This window comes from Aethalodelphis obliquidens, unplaced genomic scaffold (assembly GCF_003676395.1).
Source record: "Aethalodelphis obliquidens isolate GAN/ISIS:26980383/991018 unplaced genomic scaffold, ASM367639v1 scaffold72, whole genome shotgun sequence".
NCBI lineage: Eukaryota > Metazoa > Chordata > Mammalia > Artiodactyla > Delphinidae > Aethalodelphis > Aethalodelphis obliquidens.
Window position 1 is genome coordinate 11,443,118 of NW_020838016.1, and position 24,089 is coordinate 11,467,206.

The following is a 24,089-nucleotide window of genomic DNA, read 5'->3' on the forward strand; positions in this document are numbered from 1 at the left end:
CTGCTCTTCGTTGAGGTGCGCGGGCTTCTCATTGCAGTGGCTTCTCTCATTGCAGAGCAGGGGCTCTAGGTGCATGGGCTTCAGTAGTCGTGGCTCGCGGGCTTAGTTGCCCCGCAGCATGTGAGATCTTCCTGGACCAGGGCTCGAACCCACATTCCCTGCACTGGCAGGAGGATTCTTAACCACTGCACCACCAGGGAAGTCCTGCAATTTATATTTAAAGCTGAGGAAGCAGGGCTTTGGGGAAAGCCAGGACCCTGCCAAACCACATTCTTATAGAAGGAAAAAGTACTGCTGTTTACTGGGAGATGTGCAGGCCTCCTTTATGGGAGCTTGGTGATGAAAGGGAAGAGCACAGGATCAAGAAAAATGAAGAGATGTCATTTTTATTCATTAATGTATCCAAAGTGCTTAGAACAATACCCAACATGTAGCGGGCGCTCAGTACGTACTTGCTAAATAATGTTTGAAGAAGCCTCAGCTAGTCTAGTTCATACTAAAAAATAACCATAACATAGATTTTATAGGGTGTCAGGTCATTATATTGCATGCCTATAACACGTACAATTGGTTTTTTTGTTGTTGTTCCATTAATTTTGTAATCATAGTTTGGCATCTAATGGCTTTTCAGAAAGCTGAGTTCATAACCTGGCCTCAGTAGGAAGAAAACGGGGTCAGCTTGTGATGGCCAGAGTCACAACTCCCCTATAAAACATACAATTGTGTTTTTTTTGTTGTTCCATTAATTTTGTAATCATAGTTTGGCATCTAATGGCTTTTCAGAAAGCTGAGTTCATAACATGGCCTCAGTAGGAAGAAAACAGGGTCAGCTTGTGATGGCCAGAGTCACAACTCCCCTTAGGAGCCAGTTAAGTTTCCCTACAGTCATTTGCCTTGTTCTTTTCTTTTTCCCTCTTCTTTTTCCCAGGGGCTTCCAAATAACTGTCTTTATATTTTACTGTTGTTTCTATTTTCTTTTCAGGTTGCTTTCCCTTTATATCACTCAGTTTGTTAGCTGAGACCTACTGAACACAACCGGTCCCCAACCCTTACCACCACCACCAAAAAAAACCCCACCAAAAATAAAATGCCCTAATGATATTTAGAATGCAGTAATAGTCTTGGAGGGAGACTAGACTATCTTAATATGTGAAGTGATATTATATATAATAAACAGCAGTGCCACTATCTTCAACACCTTTGAAAGTCACTGGCTGGCACTTTGGACCCTCCAGAGATGTCCTATTTTATCTCCTCCTCTTCTCATTAAACTACTCTGCTCACAGTAGAATTGAAGATACATTTTAAAAATTATTATTAAACATTTGTATTTTGGTTTCATTTAGTTCTATTATTGCAACTGCGTGTGAATCTATTTTAAAATTGGAATGCTGCAATAATTCAGCTACTTGCTTAATACATATTTCACGTGATTGCCAAGAAACCTAACCATTTGCGGCATTGTTTCTAAGGGATAAATGGACTTTTGGATCATATCCTCGTTATAAATAAGAGGCTGCCCGTACACTTAATAAGAATGGGTTTGTACCAGGTGTTGCATAGGAAACATTAGATGGAAAACTATAGACCAAATGATTTTTGCTGTGCTAAATTTCACACGTAGAGAGATCTTGATTTGCTTCCTAACTCTGTCACTGTTATGCTCAGTTGATTTTAATTTTAATTAAAACTTTTTGCCCATTTTCTTGATTCCTGGAACTCTAGAATTTTGGAAATAACAAAGCATATAGCTGTCTTTTCTCCAGATGTATAGAGCTTTAGATTATAAAGGTCCTTTAAGTTTAGCACACAAGTTAGATAGTACACTTCATTCCATGGTAGTATAGTCTCCTTACTTGCTGAGTTAAAACTGTGATTTTTGTCTTCTTTGAAAGAAGAAATAAATTTTAGGTAAAGAAAACAAACAACCAAACTTCAAATTCTTATCAGAAAATCATCAATATTACTTTGGACTTAATAATTCAATAAAAGAGAATATATATCTGAATTGTCCTTACTATTTTTTCATAAGCGTATCACCACACATAACCATGCTTTAAACTGCCCAGCTTTCATGAACAAAGCAGAAGAGGATCTGAGCCAAACTGAGAGTGAATTAGATGTGTGAATATTGAATACAAATTACCAATCACTGTCCAGTGTGTAGAATTTTTATCTGTGCCCCTTCCCATTCACAAAGAAAAGACACTTCCATGGCATGAAAGTGACGTCATTACCTTGAAATGATTAAATTTAAAATCTCAGTGTGTTAACAGACAAAACATTTCTTTCTGTCTGTCTCACTGAAACATACCAGATCTACCTTCTCTTCTTTTGCCTTCAACCATTTTCTTGAACAAAAGCAGAAAGAATAAAAGATCCTGGCTTTTGTGTGTTCTGTGTAGTTTATGTGCTAAGTGGTAGTCAACCATATAAACGATAGCAGAAACTTCCTTTTGGAAGGTCTTTCATCTCTGAAAGCAGCTTACTGTAGCCATCACCGTTAATTTTATTATTGGCACTCAGGAATAAACCTAGTTAAACTGCAGCTTCAGAGTATATTTGCACATAATGACTATCCTGGGAATTCACAGTTCTGGGGTAAATAGCCCGTTTTCCACTTTGATGCCTCAGGGTGGTTTGAGTTTTAAAGCACTAATAACACTGATGGACAATGGGCAGTTCACAGTTTTGTTTCTTTATTTCCCTAAAGTACATCAAAGGGGATTTCGCTGGCTTAGCAGTGATTCACACTAATAATACCTAGAAATTTCACCTGACCATAAGGTCACCGGAAGTCAGGCATGGGATGTGGTTCTCAAAAGCAAATGTGTTTTGGACTGTCTTAATAGAGCAAGCACACCAGTCACTGTACACTGGGCTGGTCAGATCGTTGCAGTCCTAGGTCAGATGGCAGGGTCCCACTGTAAGGAAGGCATTGCCAAAATACAGTGTCTTCAGAGGATGCTGTAGTATCTGCTATGCCCAAAGCAACTGGAAGCATTACTTCAGGAAGTTAACTTGCAGTCCGTAACCTGAAATCCCTGAGAAATGGGCAGAGAAAATGCTTGCACTTTTTCAAAGCCAGGCTTTGTCTGAGGAGTGATTTGTTTTTTGTTAGAGGCTGGATGTACCACTTCATACATTGACTCCTAAGAAGGCTTTAAGAGTTGATATGCCCAACATTGTGACTTTCTTTACACCTAGGAAAAAAAATCTCATTCACCAAATATTATCCTTAAGCAACATTTTGACACTGTCATAGCAAACTTTCTCAAGACCTAGAGGAATGGAAACACCAGTGTGGAGGCTTTTTTCAAAAATATTAACCTTTACAAAATGAAATGGCATTTGGATTTAACGACATGGAGCTCTACTATATACACAAACTCCATGAATGCCTTATGTCCGCAAGTTCGGTTCAAACTTCAATGTTTCGGAGTGCTTGCATTGACCAAGAGAGAAAACCTTGACATTTTCCTGCTCTATAATTTACGGTTTATTACATTTCTTGTGACTATTTTTTATTGTTTATTTTCCATTGTTTTCCATGATATACATCAATTTTAAACCGTGCAGAATTGGGGAAGAATTAAGGTTTTTAGATAATTATACTTTATATTTTCTTCAAGGTTTCCTAAACCAGATCTCTTTCTTTGCTCATTTTTATCTAGATAAAATTTCACCTGCTACAGTAATGTAGAGTGACTTGATATAAGGTGCTCAGAATAGTTTCAATCATCCTTAAAAAGCGTATATTTCTTGAACATGTTAGTTTTTAGTCAGTATTTTAGCAGTCAGAATGGCTTCACTGGACAGTGTAAGACTTGATGCTGTATTTGGTACATTCCCACCAATATGTAAGACCTCATTTCTAATAAGAATTTAGGAAAAACAAACCCAGGAAAGTAGATGGTACTCTTAGAAACACTTCTAATGGATTGTTTTTTTCAGATTACAGTTTGAATGTCATTTTCTGTAAGTATACCCTTAATTAGTGGGAAAATTTTCAGTGTATTAATAAATTAGCTTCAGAAAGATGAGGTTGGCAAATATTTTAGATTATTCAAAATACTTAGTGGAGCATCAAATTAACATTTGCCTGGTCTATAAAGGAAGCACCAGCAGTGCAGAGTGAAATTACTTTACCTAATAATGATGCTGAATGGTATCTCTTTTGATTTCAGTTTATCCTTTCATATTTGACAGTCTGGAACAAGTAGGCATGGAGTTTTGCGTTTCTTATTAACCCAGTCCTGATGAAATGGATTGTCTTGTGCTAGAATCTATCCTACTTGAAAAATACATATATGGTTGTCCTATATTGCCAGGAAGGCCACAGTAGCCAAACAGAATGCTCATTCTCCGCCATTTTCACAGCTAAATAAGAAAAAAAAAAATAATATAATCCATAGCTAATCACCAAGCAGAAAACATGTACCTTGATATGGGGAAATATATCTAACTTAATAAGCTAATATAAAGAACAGCAATGGTTTATGAATTATGCCATATGCATTCATTATAAATATTCATCATACTTGAATTACCAAAATGAAACTTAATCTTTGAGAATCCAGAAATAACATTTATTTACTGGCATTAGTTAGGGAAATTTCAGTTAGGGAAATTAAAAGAGAAATATATTCACTTGTGTATGTACATCCACAGTGATCAATAATGTCACTAATTTGTTTTTGCTACAGTTTTAATATCACATTGAGATAATAGGTTCACAAACATTGTGCCTCAGGGGAGCCTCTTTAGAGTGAGTCACGTGATGGCTTTAGCTTAGTGAAGTCCCTGTAGTCCAGGGTCAGATCACTAGAGTACCTCTCCTGATGTTGGGTCATCAGTAACTGACTCCAGGAGACCGTTACCAATTTCACAAGGAAACTGAACCGTTTACGAGGCTGCCTTGGAGTTAAATTAAAATGAGGCATACAATTGTCATAGAGACCAGAGGAAGTAATGTTGCCCTAGGAAGGCCACATGGGAAACCAAATTAAAATCAGAATATTGCTTGGTGAGCAGTGAGTCAGAACAAGAGGAGCTTGTTGCATGATTAAAATAGCTAATAGTGCCAACTTATAATAACCCAGTGCATCTGCTGCCGTCATTAGGAATTGGCTGCCGCGGGAGCCGCATAGTTGAGTTTGATGTATTAATACCATGAACACTTTGCGTGGTAGCCAGCTTGTGGACTGGGAGCCACTCTGCTTCCCAGAATGACTTTTGCTACAGTTTTATTACTTCCCTTTTGAAATGACTTTACAAGATTAACTCTTAATATCTTGGAAAGTCTGCTGATAACAGCACAGCATAGTGAAAAAGAACACAGATCATTCTATGTTTGATCCTAGTTCTGCAACTTACTATCTCAATTGTTAACCACCGCAAGACCAAGTTTTTCAAATTTGTAAAGCGGAAGTGATAATATTTCTCTTTTAAGGGTTAACTATCATCAGTGTCAGCTCAATAAACAGTAGAGAGCATTGCATGGTGTTTAAGAGATTGGGTCTGAAATCAGATAGACCTGCCTTTGGTCCCAGATCTACCATTACTTTCTTCTCTTAGCCTCATTTTATTCATTTCTAAAATGTGAGAATAAAAATTTTGCCCCAGAGAGTAGTGTTAGGATTAAATGAAATAAAAATAAAGCATTTATTACAGTTTCTCGTTAATGCATGCTCAATAAATGGTAGCTATCCATGTAAGTAAGAGCACGATTAGTATTCCTTCCATGGCTAAGAATGAACAGCACTGTAGTGAGTATGTCTTGAGCCACAGTCAATTAGAAAATAATACTCAGTTTCTCATGATCCAAGGGATCATCTTTGGTCTGAAGAGTTTTCACTATTCTTGTCAGTCATTCAGATTCTAATGAGTTTAGGTAATCACTGGAAGCGATTACCTTTGAAATTAATGGGCCCTTGTGAAGGGACTCAATCAGCTCCCTTTGTCAAGCGCAGCATCAGAACTGCCCCTGATTAACTGGGGCCTCCAGGGAGTCTAAGGCCTCATTGCCTTAGGCTCCCTGGAGCCTAAGTTCATTCGAACGACCTTTTTGGCCAACCCAATATATATGGGAAACCTTATTTCTAGGACAATATTGTTTTGGGGATTATTTAGAAAATGCTGATTTCCCCCCAGCAAGAATCTGGCTGCCTTTTCTCTGGAATAACCTGAAAACCTTTCAAAAGAAAAATATTAGAAATTATATGTAGGGGAAAAGCTTTCAGAGAAGAGCAGGTTGTGGTGGTCACTCTTTTCATAAGGCAAGAGATAAGACATGAGATGGAAATTAAGATGAGATAGAACTTGTATAAGTGACATTACAAAACTGATCTAATTTGAAGATACGATGAAATGTATACTACAAGGCCTAATCATGATAAAACGGACATTTTGCTGCAGGCAACTGCAAAATTAGAAAAATGTTGAAATAATGAAGTATTTTCTAGCTTTGTCTGTCATGAGACCATCGAGTATATATATAATGTGGTTATTTAGTATATACTGTTGAAGCAGATACTGCAGTTTCTGTAGAAGGTAACTGTCAAGTGGCCACTATGAAATTTGCCTGGAAAATAATTCCTCCAGGTGATTTCTGGGGTGTAAGCTTGATTCCAACCTAGCATTAAACAGATCAGAGTATCTAAGACTTCTTGAAGTTACTAGAAACACTTGTGCACGAAATTCAAAAGGCTCAAACACAACACATCTCAAACTAAAACCTTGATTTCCTACTCCCCGCCAGACTTGCTTTTCCCATCTTGGTTGCTCATGCCCCAAACCCTGGATTTATCTAAAACTCCTTTCTTGTTCTCACAACTCAGATTCAATCTGTCAGGAATCTCTTCCAGCTCTCCCTTCAGAATACACCCAGAAACCAACCACTTCGTGCTCTCTCCTCAGCTACTGCACTGCTGTGAACTACCATCACCTCTCACCTGCATTATTGCCAGTCTCATGGTCTCTCTGCTTCCGTCCTTGCCTCCTACAGTTGTTTTCTTGTACTAAATTTTCTTTTTTTTTAATATCCTTATTGGAGTATAATTGCTTTCCAATGGTGTGTTAGTTTCTGCTGTGTAACAAAGTGAATCAGCTATACATATATCCCCATCTGTCTTCCCTCTTGTGTCTCCCTCCCACCCTCCCTATCCCACCGCTCTAGGTGGTCACACAGCACCTACAGTTTTTACTCCACACAGTAGTGATCATTTAAGTTCTATGTCAGATCCCGTCACTCTTCTATGCAAAACACCGTGACGACTCCTCATGGCAGTCAAGCGAAAACCAAAGTCCTGAAATCTACCCACAAGGGCCTCTACGATTTGATTCTCCATTACTTCTCCGCCTCCTACCCTATTACTTTTCTCGTATTTACTTCAACCCAGAGACACTGAGTGCCTTTCTTTTCTACGATCTACAAATCTGACTATTCTAGAATATTGCCACCCAAAGAACAGCATGGCGGAGCTAGATTTATAGATATAGAGTACAAAGAGCCAGTATTCTGGAAAATGAAAGCAAAGACACACAAGACCATGAATATTAATAATCTGTGCAGATTTAGAATTAATTCTAGACCATTTTATGCAGAGTTTATCTGGGATATTTGAAAGAGGTAATTTAAAATATTTAAAAGAAAATATGTTAAAGCAGAAGAAATATGCTTATATAAAAACATTTTGTTAGAAATTTCTGTCAGAATAAAATATAGCTATTATTAGCAATATTTGGAAATGTGGATAGGGTCATAAAACCTCAAAGATGAATATCTAACTTTGTGAATGTAATGCTATGTAAACTATTCACTCTCGTCTCCAAATTGTTCATTAGAATCATATTCTTGATGGATGGACCATTATGTTAACTCAGTTTTATACTTTTTATGATCTCAAGTGTTGCTTTTCTATAGTTTAAATATAATGATGAATATATATGTATAAGATGTTTCCATAATTTGGTGTGATTTTTTTCTTTCATTTTTAACAAAAATGAAAACAGCTTTATTGTGCTAGTTTTATTATATGCATGATGCTCATTGTATATACCAAACAGAATATACCATTATTAGGAAGAGAGTAATGGTTACCTGAAATCCCAACCAACAGAACATTTTGGTGACTTTTCTTTCAAATTTATGTACAAACTTGCAGACACCTACATACTGACATAGACACACATACATGAAAATCTACACATACATGATCATAAAAATAGTGGTTTTATCAGCATACCTTTTGTCTATCTATCTATCTATGTAGTAAATCTTTCCTTTTCTTATTCAAATTCCTTTCACTCCTCCTAAACTATATTAATAGTCTTGTGTATATTCTTCCATTCTCCTCTCTATATTTATTTAACCATTTAATCACAAAACACACGGTCATACAGAGACATTTTTGTCATTGTCATAAAAAATACAGTTATGGGCTTCCCTGGTGGCGCAGTGGTTGAGAGTCTGCTTGCCGATGCAGGGGACACGGGTTCGTGCCCCAGTCTGGGAAGATCCCACATGCCGCGGAGCGGCTGGGCCCGTGAGCCATGGCCGCTGAGCCTGCGCATCCGGAGCCTGTTCTCCACAACGGGAGAGGCCACAACAGTGAGTGGCCGTGTACCGCAAAAAAAAAAAAAAAAAATACAGCTATTCTACTTTTCTTCCTCGAACTTTTGATATTTAATCCATGCATATTTAAAATCTTTCTAAGTGAACCAGTGGAGCTTCAATTTATTATTTTTAAAATTCTAAATAACATTTCATAGTGTAAATATAACATAATTATTCACCAAATCCCCTGTTATTCTGTATACTTTTTGCTCCCAGCTTCTTCTCTGCTTCCATAAACAATTCTACAATCAACATCTTTATATATATATATATATATATATAAAATGAATATATATATATATTCATTTTCTGTTGCTTTTATTTCTATGAGATAGATTACAAAATTGTGAATGCTGCCTTTGAACTTACCAAGCTAGATGGTATTGGAATGTAGACCACTGAGAGAAAAGAATTGCAAGGTAAAGATTCTATACCCTTCCAAGATATTTTTTATCCAGCATGATGAAAAGTAAAGGTATTTGAAGCTATGCAAGGGTTCTGAAAATATGTTACTACTCACCACCTCTAAGTAAAATATTAGAGAAAAGACTCTACAAGACAAATGAATCAAAACAGGGACCTCTGATAGTAGAAGATGAAGTGGAAAGGAAACTGTGGTGAGCAATGAATCTTGCAACATGTATAGTTAATTCTAAATGGAAAATGATAGCGTGACTGTGAATGTGAAAGCTAAGAGATAAATAAAGCTTGAAACAGAAGAGATGTATTGCAAGGAAAAAACTGAAACCAAAAGTGCTAAATTATCAGCAGAAGTTGGGACAGGAGGAGGGTGGGGAACATGTATTCTAAGGATTTCATCTTATATAGAGGAGTCTGAGTGGCAAGGAAACAGAGCCTTTGGATGGGGGAAATACATGAATTTATGGAAAGGAAAGATAACTACACCCAAGAACATCCAAATGAACAGGGGTGAAGCATCATAAGTATCTACCAAAAAAAAAGGAAAAAGATGAAACAATAAAGTAAAATAAATTGCAAAAAATTTAATAGCATGAAGATAGTAAAATCAAATATGTAAGTGTACAAATTAAATGTGAACATGCTGAGTGATTCTTTTAGAAGACGAGAACAATAAGATTAGGGTAAAACCTCATAGCTACTTGCTATTTATAAGAAGCACTCTTAAATTGACATGTTGAAAGAGATGGAAAATGAAGATCTGGTTGAAGAAAGACCAGGCCCAGGAAGAGAAAGGAAGTAGCAATATTATTCCCACAAAAGGTGGAATTTTAGGTTAATGGCAATAAAAACATTGAGGAGTACAATTTAAAGAAAAAGTCCAAATTAAAAGAGAAAATACTATACTAAAAAAAATTCTGTTCATCAAAGTACATAGCAGCTCACTATACTCAAAGCAAAAACTGTTAGTAATGCAAGAAGGCTTAAAAAATTAAATATAACTAATTATTAAATATCTTTCAGGATTAGGTAGATGTCAAAAGCAAAAAATAGATCAAAAACTTAGAGCAACTAAATAATATATTCAACAAATTTAATTATAAATATATGCATATGTAATGTCAATATAAATAGATATACAAAGTTTACATGCTATAAATAAAGGATATTACATATATCTAATATGTAATCTATCTATATATATATAATCACAATTAAGAAAAAAAATACATTTTAAAAGTTGACCCTTTTAAAAACAAAAACAGGAGAAACTTTACCTAATTTAGAAGTAACAAAGACTTTTAAATAATATTCAGTCATAGAGGAAATAAAATTTAAATGCAAGCAATATAAAAAGTAATGTAGATGAGAATATTTCATATCAAAACATATAAAACAAAGTATATTTTGCATTTATAGCCTTAAGTGCACACAAAAAAAGAGAAGACCCACAGGAAAATGTAAGAAAATGGATTTATAATCGATCATAAAAAATTACAAAAAGAATGACAGAAAACCAAATACAGTAACTAGAAAGAAGGACTTGATCAAGATAAAATCTCAAAAATATAGTGGTAGGGGATTAAGAGGCACAAACTATTATGTAAAAAATTAGCTATAAGAATATATTGTACAGCTGGAGAGGGTGTGGAGAAAAGGGAACCCTCTTGTACTGTTGGTGGGAATGGAAATTGATATAGCCACTATGGAGAACAGTATGGAGGTTCCTTTAAAAACTGAAAATAGAACTACCATATGACCCAGCAATCCCACTACTGGGCATATACCCTGAGAAAACCGGAATTCAAAAAGAGTCATGTACCACAATGTTCACTGCAGCTCTATTTACAATAGCCAGGACATGGAAGCAACCTAAGTGTCCATCAACAGATGAATGGATAAAGAAGATGTGGCACATATATACAGTGAAATATTACTCAGCTATAAAAAGAAACAAAATTGAGTTATTTGTAGTGAGGTGGATGGACATAGAGTCTGTCATACAGAGTGAAGTAAGTCAGAAAGAGAAAAACAAATACTATATGCTAACACATATGTATGGAATCTAAAAAAACAAAAAATGGTTCTGAAGAACCTAGGGGCAGGACAGGAATAATGATGCAGGCATAGAGAATGGACTTGACACGGGGAGTGGGAAGGGTAAGCTGGGACGAAGTGAGAGAGTGGCATGGACATATATACACTACCAAATGTAAAATAAATAGTGGGAAGAAGCCGCATAGCACAGGGAGATCATCTTGGTGCTTTGTGACCACCTAGAGGGGTGGGATAGGGAGGGTGGGAGGGAGATGCAAGAGGGAGGAGATATGGGGATATATGTATAGCTGATCCACTTTGTTATAAAGCAGAAACTAACACACCATTGTAAAGCAACTATACTCCAATAAAGATGGTATTTTTTTAAAAAAGGAATATATTGTACAACACAGGGAATATAACCAATATTTTATAAATGAAGTATAATCTTTAAAAATTGTGAATCACTATATTGTACACCTGTAACTTAAATAATATTGTACATCAACTATATTTCAATTAAAAATTATTCATAAATAGTAAAAAAAGATAAAAGCTCAAATTAATGAAAAAGATCATAATAAAGAAAAGGAAAAAACCTCAAAGCTCATTTTTTATTGATACAGGAAAATCTTTAAAGTTTTTTACTCTAATAAACATAAAAAATTGCTTACCTATACAGGTTTTTCTGTTGTGCTTAAATAATATATATTTATACAGAAATACATACTATATTTCCTCAGATCTAAGGTAATATCAAATGTAAAAAACACCACTAAGAAAGAAAACCCTCAATTAAACTGTGACTTGCCATATATTGTAAGATGTATACTAAAAAAGTATGTCTTAGAATAGTTGTGTGTGTGTTTCCCCTGCATGAGTGGGACATACTCTGTGAGTCACTCTGCAACTCTCCTTTTTCATTTAATATAGTGGTAGATAGCCCTATATCATTCTTTTATTTTATTACTACTTATTATTCTAAAATATGGGTGTATTTGCAAATTAATGGTCACTTAAGCTATTTCTTCTTTTTTTTTTTAACATCTTTATTGGAGTATAATTGCTTTACAATGTTGTGTTAGTTTCTGCTGTATAACAAACTGAGTCAGCTATACGTTTGCATATATCTCTGTATCTCCTCCCTCTTGCTCTCCCTCCCACCCTCCCTATCCCACCTCTCTAGGTGTCACAAAGCACTGAGCTGACCTCCCTGTGCTATGCAGCTGCTTCCCACTAGCTATCTGTTTTACATTTGGTAGTGTATATATGTCGCTTAAGCTATTTCTTATTGTCTGTTATTACAGATAATCCTCTTACAGTAATATTCTTCTTAAACAGATTTTGATACATAGGTGCAATTACGACTAGATAGTAAGGCATGGAATTACTAAGCTAAAGAGTATGCTCACTGAAAATGTGAGTATATATTGCTAAATTGCTATATTAAAATGCCATATTAATTTATATTTTCCCAAGGGTTGCTTTAGAATAATCACTTCTTCACTTGATATTTACATTTTTGCCAGTCTGATGGAAATGGTATCTCATTATTGGTTTAATTTGCATTTTTCAAGTTACAAATAAACATTTTTTTTTTCCTGTGGTACGCGGGCCTCTCACTGTTGTGGCCTCTCCCGTTGCGGAGCACAGGCTCTGGACGCGCAGGCCCAGCGGCCATGGCTCACGGGCCCAGCCACTCTGCGGCATGTGGGATCCTCCCGGACCGGGGCACGAACCCGTGTCCCCTGCATCGGCAGGCGGACTCTCAACCACTGCGCCACCAGGGAAGCCCACAAATAAATATTTTTACATACATGTATTAGTCATTTGTATCTTGCCATCTGGTAATTGCCTTTGAATATATCTTTTTTTCACTTTCCTATTGAGATTTTATTTTTTCTATTAATTTGTAGTAATACTTTAAGATATTCTTATTATTAATATTTTTATAATATTTTACATACTTGCAAATATTTTCTCCAAGTCTGTCATCTGATTTTTAATTTTCTTTAAAGACAATTTCTTGGTTGTTCAGAAGTTTTTAACATTTAAACAAGCAAACTTAGAATTGCTTTATTTATTCTTAAATAGATCTTTTTTAAAGACGTTCTTCCCTATATCATGATTATTATTATTTCTGAAAAAATGTTTTATTTCTTTTTTAGTAATTTTACAATCACCCCTTTAAGGCAACTGGAAACTTTGTCATGTTTTTACCCATTTTCTTTTTCATAGAGAGGAAACATTTATATGTATACACAAACAGAAGAAATTAGAAAAGATCAATATGGATGATCCTGAGAATCCTAAAGTATCCAAGTGTCCAGATTGCTTAAAGGATTTTATTTGGCACAAAAAAAATGATATTTTTTGAGCATAACTTCAAATATTTGAGAAACACCTGAATGAATTTGAGATTTCAAGGAGTAGAACAAAGCTAACTAAACAGTTTTGACTTTGCTGTTATTAACACTACTAATTGATAAAACCAAGAATGGAATCTCGAAAAGGGAGACAGAATGCAGGACTTCAGCCAGGTCATCAAGGTCAACAGTGATAAGTCATACTGATAGGATGGAACCTTGATGTGCTGTGAGAGAAGGGGCACTGTATTACCCCTGGAATCTTCCTACCCCAAACCCATTACCCTTGTCTGATTGTGAAAAAAAAAAAAAAATCAGACAAATCCCAATGGAAGAACATTCTACAAAATAGCTGACTAGTACTTCTTCAAAACTGTCAAAGTCATCAAAACAAAGGAAGTCTGAAAAGCTGTCCCAGTCCAGAGGAGCTTAAAATGACTTGATGACTAAACGTAATATGGTATCTTGGATGTGCTCCTGGTGGTCGTGGTGGAGGGGGAGGACAATAGGTTAAAAAAAAAAACTATAAATATCTGAGTAAAGATACATTTTGTTAATCATGTAACATTGATGTTTGTTCATTAATTTTAATTTATTATTCTAACATAATGCAATGTAATGTAGTGTAGGGGAAACTGGGCATACTATCTCTGCACTATCTTAGGAATTACCCTGTAAATTTAAAACTGCTCTAAAATAAAAATTTACTTAAAAAATAATGTAGGGGTAGTCTATGGAATTGGCACTTGTTAAGATAAATTATATGAAGGAAAGTTTGACTTCTTTTTAATAAGGTCAGTTTCCTGTGGGGACAGTGGGCCTGTGGTTAAATGAGTGAACAGGTAGCAGCAGCATTACTTGCATTTCAATATAAAAGCAAGTTTATACTGAGTTCTACTCTCAGTGGAAGTAAGAAGGGAAAATACCTGTGTTACTTTCCTAAGAAAAGTAGGATAAATAACTGCTCTTATTTTGAGTCAGAATGAAGCTGCTTCCCCCCACCCCCCACCCCGCCTCTAAATAAATAAAAAGTACTAAAAGAAAGCAGAAGAAGTTTTAGGAGATAATATTGGGGCAGGAAAGATCTTCTTTAAAAAAGACCTAAACTTAGAAACTATTTTTTTCCGCTGCCTCTCACATTGATGACACGGATTCCTCAAGGAACAGGATAGATTTCATACAGTTTATGCAGGTAATAGGAAAACCAGTGATATGGCATTTTAAAAGTGAGTATTAGATACTACTATACAATCATTTTCTGGTGTATATTTCAAACCCAGTGCTCTGGAGACAGTGCACCAGGCTGTGTGCTTTCCTGATGGATGTGAACAATGTGAGCATTTTGTGTGTGTGTGTGTCAGAGAACCTATAATTCATTTACTAATTAGATAACTGAATGAGGATTATAGCTGACATCTTGGGATTTACCCACAATAAGTATATCCATCTTGCACAGATTTTCTTATAAAACGAGAATTAAGAGAGCTGAAGTGAAAGCCTTAGGCAATAGGAAGATGCTATATCATACACTTAAGTTAATGCATTTTTAAATTTCTTCTTGAGATAGGCTTATCCCAGTGATAGACAGGGACTTGAAGATTATCTGCAGCCCTTTTGAAAAATAACTATGTTCTTTTCTACTTTCAGCAAACACATCTACCAAAATTAAAATGTTGGAAATAATATTTGCATTTCGCTTTTATCTTCTGGAATTTGTTAATATGTAAGAAGAACGTGGTCATTGAGACAGGAGAAGATGAATGCTGATATGCACCGTTCTCGGCTACACGAAATAAGCCACTTGTCGTTATTATTATTATTGATAACTGTATTCTATAGACCCTGTTGCTCTTTTTGCAGAGTTCAAGTTTATTTCCCTACTTAAGTTAATTACTCTCTAATAAGACACTTTAGAATTCTTTCTTTCTCTCTTTCTTTTTTGATCAGGTCCTTTCTTGTTCAGAACTATTTTCAAATAAACACAATTTTCTTTCAAATAAACACAAATTTCTTTTAGTTTCTTTTTAAAATGTGCAAAATCTTTGCATCTATCTTTTGGAGTTCATCACTCTATACTTTGTATATTTCACAACTTGGAAAATACAATGATGTCTATGTTTATGTATTCCACATAAAACTACTATGACACTATTTTTATAATTGTGACACCTTCCTTTGTTTTTCCCAAGGTATAATCAATTTTAACAGTTAAGATAAAAACTTGAAATACAGCTCTAATTGTGTGTGGAATTAAACTCATTTTCTTTTTTGTTCACACGTACATAATTTCATAAGATGGTCCTATCTCATTCTAAGACTAATGATCTTCTTTACTCAGGATACTTTATTGTTTTCATATCCAGCATCTACACTAAAATTTTATTGTTAATTTTGTGTAGCAGCAGCTCAATCCTTGTTTATACAGTGTAAAACTTAGTAGCCATTGGGGTGTTTATCATCCATGAAGCTCATTTCACATCTCATCTATTATATGAATAAAATGTGAAAATAATTATGTTTTTCTAAAACGACATTGTTAGGACTGATTGAAAAAAAAATCAAAAGAAACTCCACCCAGCCTGAGTAAGTTTACAGATTGTTTTAATCTTTCTATTAATTTTTATAATGAATTAATGAGTGGAGAAAGCCACTATACCTAGTGGTAGCCCCCAAAACCCAGACCATGAGCTCCAAGCCAGAAATGAAAATGTCAGTAATGGGAGCCCAAAGCAAATAAAATGAGACTTCTTTAGCCTTTTCTGACTGTTAGAGAAATGTAGTCATTATCTATGCTCAGGGAAGATCCAATTCTGTGAGGCCTGAAACTGACATAATCTGAGGTGAAGTTTCTTTGAGAAATACTTTAAAAGTACAAATTCAAAACAAAGTTCCAAATAACTATTTAGAATAAATCATTGTTGGAGCTTTGGCGATTCAGGTCCATTTCACCCTAGGTCTCTCAAAGTAATTTACCAGAGTTTCTTCCTGATTGCCTTCCAGGCTTCTCTCCCTATCCAGAACCTTCCACAACTCCCAGGAACTCTCTGCATTCCCAGTGGTCAGAGAAAGAAGGGCTCCCAAGCTGAAGCATCATTACCTTCAGGATAAATCTGCACGGTCTCATGCTGATGATTTTTCTTTTCTGTGTCTCTGTCTCCTGTGTTTTTAAACCTACTTCCTCTGCTGTTCTTCTGGGCTGCCTCCCAAATGTGGGTCTCCCTCGATCAACTTTATCTTTTCTATTGCCAGCTTTTCCATAAGCAATGCAAAAAAAATCGCTTCAGTTCTTTGGCAATAATATAACATTTTTAAACCTTTTTTAGAAAATGGCTGGTGAGAATACCTGTTTGCACATAATTCTTGAGTAATAATACCTCTCTTTTTCAGTACAGATAAATATGACGATGTACTCTTTCTGCAGTTGGGGAAGAATGTCTTCAGTTGGCCGCCTGAACAGCCTGAATGGCCACTGGGTAAATCAGCCACTCTAAGGAAAAATAGAGTCGAGGCATGCAAGCTGGGTACAAGCTGTCTGAAGGGGGGATTTTTCATGAATGATTATAAATAAAAATGATTTCATAAATGTTTCTGTGAGATCCAGAGCCCAGAGACCCAGGCATTGTGGTCCCTCAATGTGTCTGGAGTAAGAGAGGGAAGAGAAGCCCAAAGACACTGTCACTATAGTGCATTTCATGGATGTGAAATTGGTCATACAGCCTGGGAATGTAGCTAAGCCACTTCATGTCTGGAACAAAAAGAGAGTGAGTGCTTCAGCAGCCAAAAGGTTTTCACCACAGCAGTTAGGATGCTGGGAACCAGGCAGTGCATGTAACTGTGTAAGCATAATTTATGTTTTTCTAATCTTTCCCAGTATCACTGCTCAAATGCCTAGTAATCCATTGTTGTTAAGATTTCAGCCAACCATGGAAAGTTAGCTGATAATGATTTAATATATGAATCTCTCTCCATTTTTCCATAGCTGAACTCTTGAGTCTAAAAGATTTTATACTCTAAAGGCACAAACTGCTATTGGAATAAAGAAATCATAAATAAAACTATATACAAATATTCCAAATCAAAATGGTGACTTTAGAGGGAAAAAGTCAAACTGTTCCTTGGAGTTGTATAGATAATACAGCAGTTCAACATTGTATCTTACATTCATAAATGAATTATTTTTAGCCTTTCTAAACCAAGGTTTGGGGAGGTCCTCAAGAATGGGAGCATTCTTATAAATTTGGAAAAGGAAATATATGAACACCAAATTAGGACAAATTGCATTATACGCCTCATATTTTGAATGAAAAGATTTTACAAATAGTATAATTTTGTCTGTGACTGTTTCCTAAATAATTTGATTTATAATATTAAATATTTCCACCCATTAATCTTTCTAGCAAGGAACTACCTTATAGGCAAAGTCTAAATACTGGTGGTGTTATGGGAAATGAAAGAGAAGGTCTGTTATATTTGTTGAGAACTACATCGTACAGGGCACTGTACTAGGAGTTATAAGGGTTATCCCATGTCATCTAATGAATGATACAAATAAGCAAATCAAAGTGGAGAAGAGAAGTTCAAATTTGTGTGATTAACACTATGATTGATGTTTCACAAACAAACTTGTGTGGGAACATAATTTTGTTGAAAATAATCAGCAGTAAAGATTTCTTGAAGAAAGTGATATTTAACTCACCTCTTGAAGGATGAATATGAGTAGGCCAGATGAAGGAGGAGAAAAGACTTTTCCAGGCAAATGGAAGTCTATATGGGGAGGCTTAAAGTTGGGTAAAAATATGGTATGTTTAAGAGATGTCCAGGATAGCTGATTAGCAAAGGGTGAAGGTAAGGGAGTGAGTGATGTTGATAGAAAGATGTCATTACAATTGGTTTTTCCATAGCACATATCACAATGTATAATCATTTAATGTATTCACTCGTTTACTGTTCTTTGTGAGACACTGCACATACTCAACTGTAGCATTAACATGGTGTTTGTTGCTTAAAAGGTGCTTAATAACTACTTTTTGAAGGAATTAAGAAAAAAAAGAATGGTGTCAGATGAGGCTATTTCACAAAATTTTTATTTTATCATAAGAGCAATGGGAAGCCATTGATAAGTTTTAAGAATCAAATATGATCATAGTTTCACTTTCAGAAGTATTTTAAGGCTTAGAGAGGGCAAGGACCAAAAACATTGTTATAATATGTATAAATCACTTTATAAGATTTTAGGACAATCGCTGTGATATTATATATGTACCAGTTAGTTTAGGACCTGATTTTGGCTCTGGTTATCTGACAGAACATTGAGGGTGCACAGTCAAAGGGATATCAGCTCCCATTCTATTAAAAAGGGGCAGCTACCCAAAGCACTCCTTTAATCCTATCTCTATCAACAACAAAGTCTTTGCTAAGTGGCATACTGAATGTTAGAAATAGTGCTTACTGATGTAACTGGAGGCCTGTCAGTTAGCATGATGAATGAAGAAAGAGATTATCGTTAGTTATATTAAAAGTTTTCAATACACGTAGAATGGCTAAGACGTTGTAGACATGACTACCAGAACAGGGTATAGGAATTTGAGTCAAACCTATTTTCCTTAAGGATGGTGCCTGAGGTTTGAGCTCTGATTGATCCAACTCTCAGGCATTGGTGTAGGAGGGTTTCTGATCGCATGATGCCAACTAGAGGCAAGGATTGAATTTTACCAAAGACTATCAGTTTAATAAATGTCTATAGGTTTGTCGGAATTTGGCCTGAGATTCGTTCGTATTAAAAGTTAATAGCAAAGTAATGAGAGTGTAGTTAATCTTTGCTATCTGAAATTCCCTGACAGCTATTATTATCTACCAGAAATAACCTAAGCATAAGGCAGTACCAATTCAGCTTATGTCTGTCCACAGCAGACAGCATCACCTGACACCTCTCCCACTTCTACAGGAAGCATGAGAGTGACCTGAACAATAAATTGGAAATGGTGGCCGGATTGCTTAAGAAATATATAGAAGGTAGATACACTAGATTATGGTAATGATCAGTAAGATGGGGAGACTGAGGGAGAAGGAAGAAAGAAAAACCATATCCCATTTTCTGTCACCTGCAACTGGGTTGGGGGAGTTTTCATCCACTAAGACAGAAAACAAAAGTAGAAAAGCAGATGTAGGGAAAGATGGCGAGTTCAGCTTTGTAAATGAGTTTGAAGAGCCTGGAACATTCAGTCAGAGTTATCTTGCAGTCGATTAGATGTACACATCTGAAAACATGCAGTTTTCAGTTATCTTGCAGTCAATTAGATGTACACATCTGAAAACATGCAGGATCTGTGCTGTGAATGAGCAAAGGGACCCAACCCTCCGAAGTAAGGGAAAGAGAACAGCAGATAACCTTACTTACAGCAATCACCCAGCCAATGAACTGTGCTATTTTTCAGTCCCAGATTTCTCCCAGGTGACAAAGTTTAGTGGGAGAACACGAGACATAAGGCCAATATGTAACTATACAATCTACTGGCACTGGTTAAAAAATAAAATTTTGTGAGAAACAATAGGTATGCAGTCGCTAGAAGCTCCCAATATTCTGGGTCAGCTTAACTCATTTCTATGTGATCCAAACTCTACTCCTCCTGAGACCTTCACCCAAGGTAATTAGACCTTGAGTTTCCTCACCTCTGATAACTAGTTGTTTCATTGATGTGGGCTTCCCCCACCCCCATTATACATTATTAGTATAAAGCATAGCCTCTATTTCAAAGGGAAATGACTGAACATGGAGAACTGAACATGGAGAAACTTGTGGTGACTGAACATGGAGAACCTTGCTTGCAAACTCCTACTTCTTGTCTTGTCTTTTTTTCTATGGTCAAAATAATACAAACATTCTGTATTTCCCCATTTGTTTGTTTCTTAAGCTCTTGATGACATATTTATTCCTTTGAATGCACTGAGTTCAGATATGTTATTTCTGCTCACTGCCTCTGATACATTTTCCTTATTTTATATAATAAATTATGCCTTCAGATCAACATTACTTCCTCAACAGAGTTTGCTCAGGGAGAGTGAAGAGTCAGAAGAAAAGTCTCTGAATAAGACTGAAATCAAACAAACAAACAAACTAGGATTTTAAAAAGCAGCACAGAAAAGAGAAATTCGTAAAAGAGATGGAGAAGTAGTGGCTGATCCGAAGGAGAAAATCCAGGAGACTGTGTGTGGATTTAAGATGAAAAGAAAAGAGGAGTTTTCTGGAAGGAGGGTGTGGTCAGCAATGCCAGTGGCTTCCAGGGGAGATGAACATCTCTTGCCTTTAGCTACAGTAAAGGTAGTGCTGATAGTTTTTGAGCAGTATAGGGGAGCAATGTAGAAATAAGCTCAGAAATCAGTTAGCTGGGGAGATAGTAAGAGTTGAGAAACTGGAGGAAATGAACTAAAACAACTCTTTTTGAACTGTTTGGCTCACTGATGGAAAGAGAGTTAGGATGGTTATTAAATGGAGCCAAGGTATTGCCACTGATTTTTTTTAATATAGAAGAAACCTGCTAAAGTCTAGTTTATTAATTCAAATGAAAAGAAATACGCAGAGAGGGAGAGGATGAAGAGAAAGAATTAATAGGGAAGAGTCAATTGATCGAATTGCCTGAGAGGGCAGAAAGTCATAGGTCGCAGAGAACAGGCTAGGAGATCAGCTGTAGGCATGAGAGAGGCTTTCCCCCTGTCTGAAGATAAAGGGAGGAAATATGTGTCAATGACAAAAAGGTTTTGAGTGCTTATCATGTGCTGACCACATTTCTAAGTGCTTTTCACATACTGGATCAGTAGTTTCCAAACTCTGGTTCCTGATGCTGGGCTGCAAAATCAGCATCGCCTAGGAATTGTTAGAAATGCGAATTCTGGGACTTGATGCTAGGTCTACTGAATCAGAAACTCTGGGGATGTGCCTCCATTGTGTTATAACAAGCCTTCTGGGTGAGTCTTGAGAACCCAGTTTGAGAACCCAAGTTTGAGAACCACTGCATTAGGTCATTTAACAGTACAATGTCTTTTTAGGTTAGATGTTGGGATTGTGCCCATTTCACAGATGAGGAAGCTGAGGCACAGGAAGTTTAAGTAATTTGCCAAAAGTCACCCGCTGTCTGGATCTGAAGCCCACACTTTTAAGCCCTGTCTTATGCAATCTCTAAGGGTTGTTTGCAGAATTGGTGATGGGATGTTGGACAATTTTCTGTTCAATGATTTTGTTATTTGTTGTTGTTTTCCCTGTAATTCAAGAAGCAGAGTCAATAGATTGAGAGGGGGCAAGTGGTGGGATTAGCATAAATGTTGAAGGTTTAACATGGTTTCTGTAGAAAATTAGATACACACTTGGGCGGAGCAAAAGGAAGAACTGCTGTTTAGCCTTAAGTCAGTAGATAGTAAATAACCATGAATTTATGCAGGCAATAATCTGGATGGCGTTGGTTTCCTCCAGTATTATCTAACAACAAAGAAGTAAGACAGTTGAATTTATCCAGGATTGAAGGTCCTGCAGGAAGGTGACACAGAAGGATAGAAAAGCAGTAAAATTAAAGAAATTGCCAAGAGGGTGGTTATAATGATAGAGAATATTATCTAAACTGGATGAGAAAGGGAGCAAAATCAGGAAGAAGATGACAGGAAAACACAGTAGGGAATGAACATGCATGGATACTAACACTGTCTTCCAAGCAACACAACAATAACAGTAACAACAACACTAAGAAAAATACAAATTAAATAGCCAGGGTGTAAGTTCTCAGCAAATATAGAACTGAACGTTCTCTTCTTGAAATAAATTATTTCCTTGGTTTCCATGACACTGTAATCCTTCTTTTCCCTTCTATCCTGTATAGTCACTACTCATTCTCCTTTACAAGCTCATCTTCCTCCACTTAGCATTTACATCTGTAAATGTTGGGATTTCATAAGGCTCTCTCCTTTGCTCTTTCCTCTCCTGACTCATTTTTTAAAATATGATATCATCCAGATCTGTGATTTCAGTTTTAGATAAACCAAAAATCTAAATCTCTAGTCCAGACTACCTCTGAACTGTAACTCTGTATACCCAACTGTTTGTTCGAAATTATCACTCGAATGTCTCAAGACACCTCAAAGTCAACCCAAGTCAAACAGAACATGTCTTTTTACCCACTACACGTGGTGCTCTTCCAGAGTTTCCAACTTGACTGAGTGGCACCATCCTCCATGAAGCTGTGCAGGACAGAAACATATGAGTCGTCCTTAATACTTTGCCTTCTTCGTATACAATGCATGGCCAGGTTAGCTGATTTGTATCTCCTAAATATTTATCAGATTTGTTCTTCCGTTCTCTTTTTGCCCTACTATCTCTTGATCTCTGTTGCCAAGATCTCTTGTGTGAGTTGTTGACCAGTCTCCAGAAACCTCCCCCCTACCCCGATCTAGTTTCCACATTGTAATAAGGCAATATTAAATATATATATAAATATATATAAAGAAAATTACTTGTTTATATATATAAAACAAATTTTTCTCTTGGCCTCTTTGGATAAAGGAACGAGGTCTTTATATGGCATGTCCAGTCCTTTATTTTTCAAACTGGGCATGTGACACAGTAGTGGGTCATAAAATTATTTAGTGGATAATAACTGTTTCAATTATTTCTGTTATTTCTGTATGTAAGTATGTGTCTGTATATGCACTGGTTCTTGATATAAAATGGATTTCTTACCATGGGTCATGGTTACAAAAAGTGAAAATCACTGTGCTAGTTTCTCCCACTTCTCATCTCTTACTATTCATTTTAGCTACATTGGCCATCTTTCAAGCCTGTCATAGGGTCTTTGTACATTCTCTGAGCATGGAGAGATGGGTATTGCCCTCTTTATCTACCTGAATTTAATTTATATAAAGCCCTGAGATAAATTATGACTTTTCTAGGATAGCCCTCTTCAGGGTTAGATAATGTCAAACCTTCCTACAGCACACAAAACCATGCCAACTCTTTTGTAGCAGAGTTGAGCTTTTGCATATATGTATTATTGTTTGACAAATGCCTATATCCCCAACTGAAAATTTTCATTTACTCACTAAATATTTACTTTTCTACTATACGTAAGTTTTTTTTCAAGATATTGGGGACCCAGCAATGAGTGAGATAGGGCAGGCCACTTGCCTTCATGAAACTTGTATTGTAGCTTGGGAATATGAACAATAATCATGCAAACCAATGAATGAACACTGTATGTTCTGATAGTGATTTGCTTAAGAAAATCAATAATGCAGTGTTAATATGACACACTGTGAATGCACTACCTTTCATATAGTGACGGACTGGGTGTCCTTGATGGGATGATATTTGAGTTGAGAACCAAGTGTTAAGTATAGACCAGGCATACAAGTCATCTGTGAGAACTGGATTCAGGAGTGTGTTTGTTTGTCAACGGGCATGTGGATATTTGCCTAAATATACTGGTGCTAAAAATTTTATTGCTGAATAAATGAAAGAATACATGGATGAACGAGTGACTTTGCCATAAGGCAGAACTACAGTCTCTAAAAGCAAGAAAAAATTATTTTATGATTATGAAATTGAAGATGTTGCAATAAGATGAAGTAAGTACATATTCAGACAGAGTAGATAAGCATGTTTTTTATCC

The 24,089-nt window shown here is 36.1% G+C and overlaps 1 long non-coding RNA gene across 1 annotated transcript in view; it reads left to right on the forward strand.

Annotated features, from left to right (window-relative positions):
• Window positions 1-4,250, forward strand: part of LOC113612114 (uncharacterized) — a 61,977-nt gene extending 57,727 nt beyond the window's left edge. Inside the window, exon 3 of the long non-coding RNA XR_003429728.1 lies at window positions 4,188-4,250. This is a non-coding gene — a long non-coding RNA (uncharacterized LOC113612114). The remainder of the gene's footprint in view (window positions 1-4,187) is intronic.
• The last annotated feature ends 19,839 nt before the right edge of the window (window positions 4,251-24,089 follow it).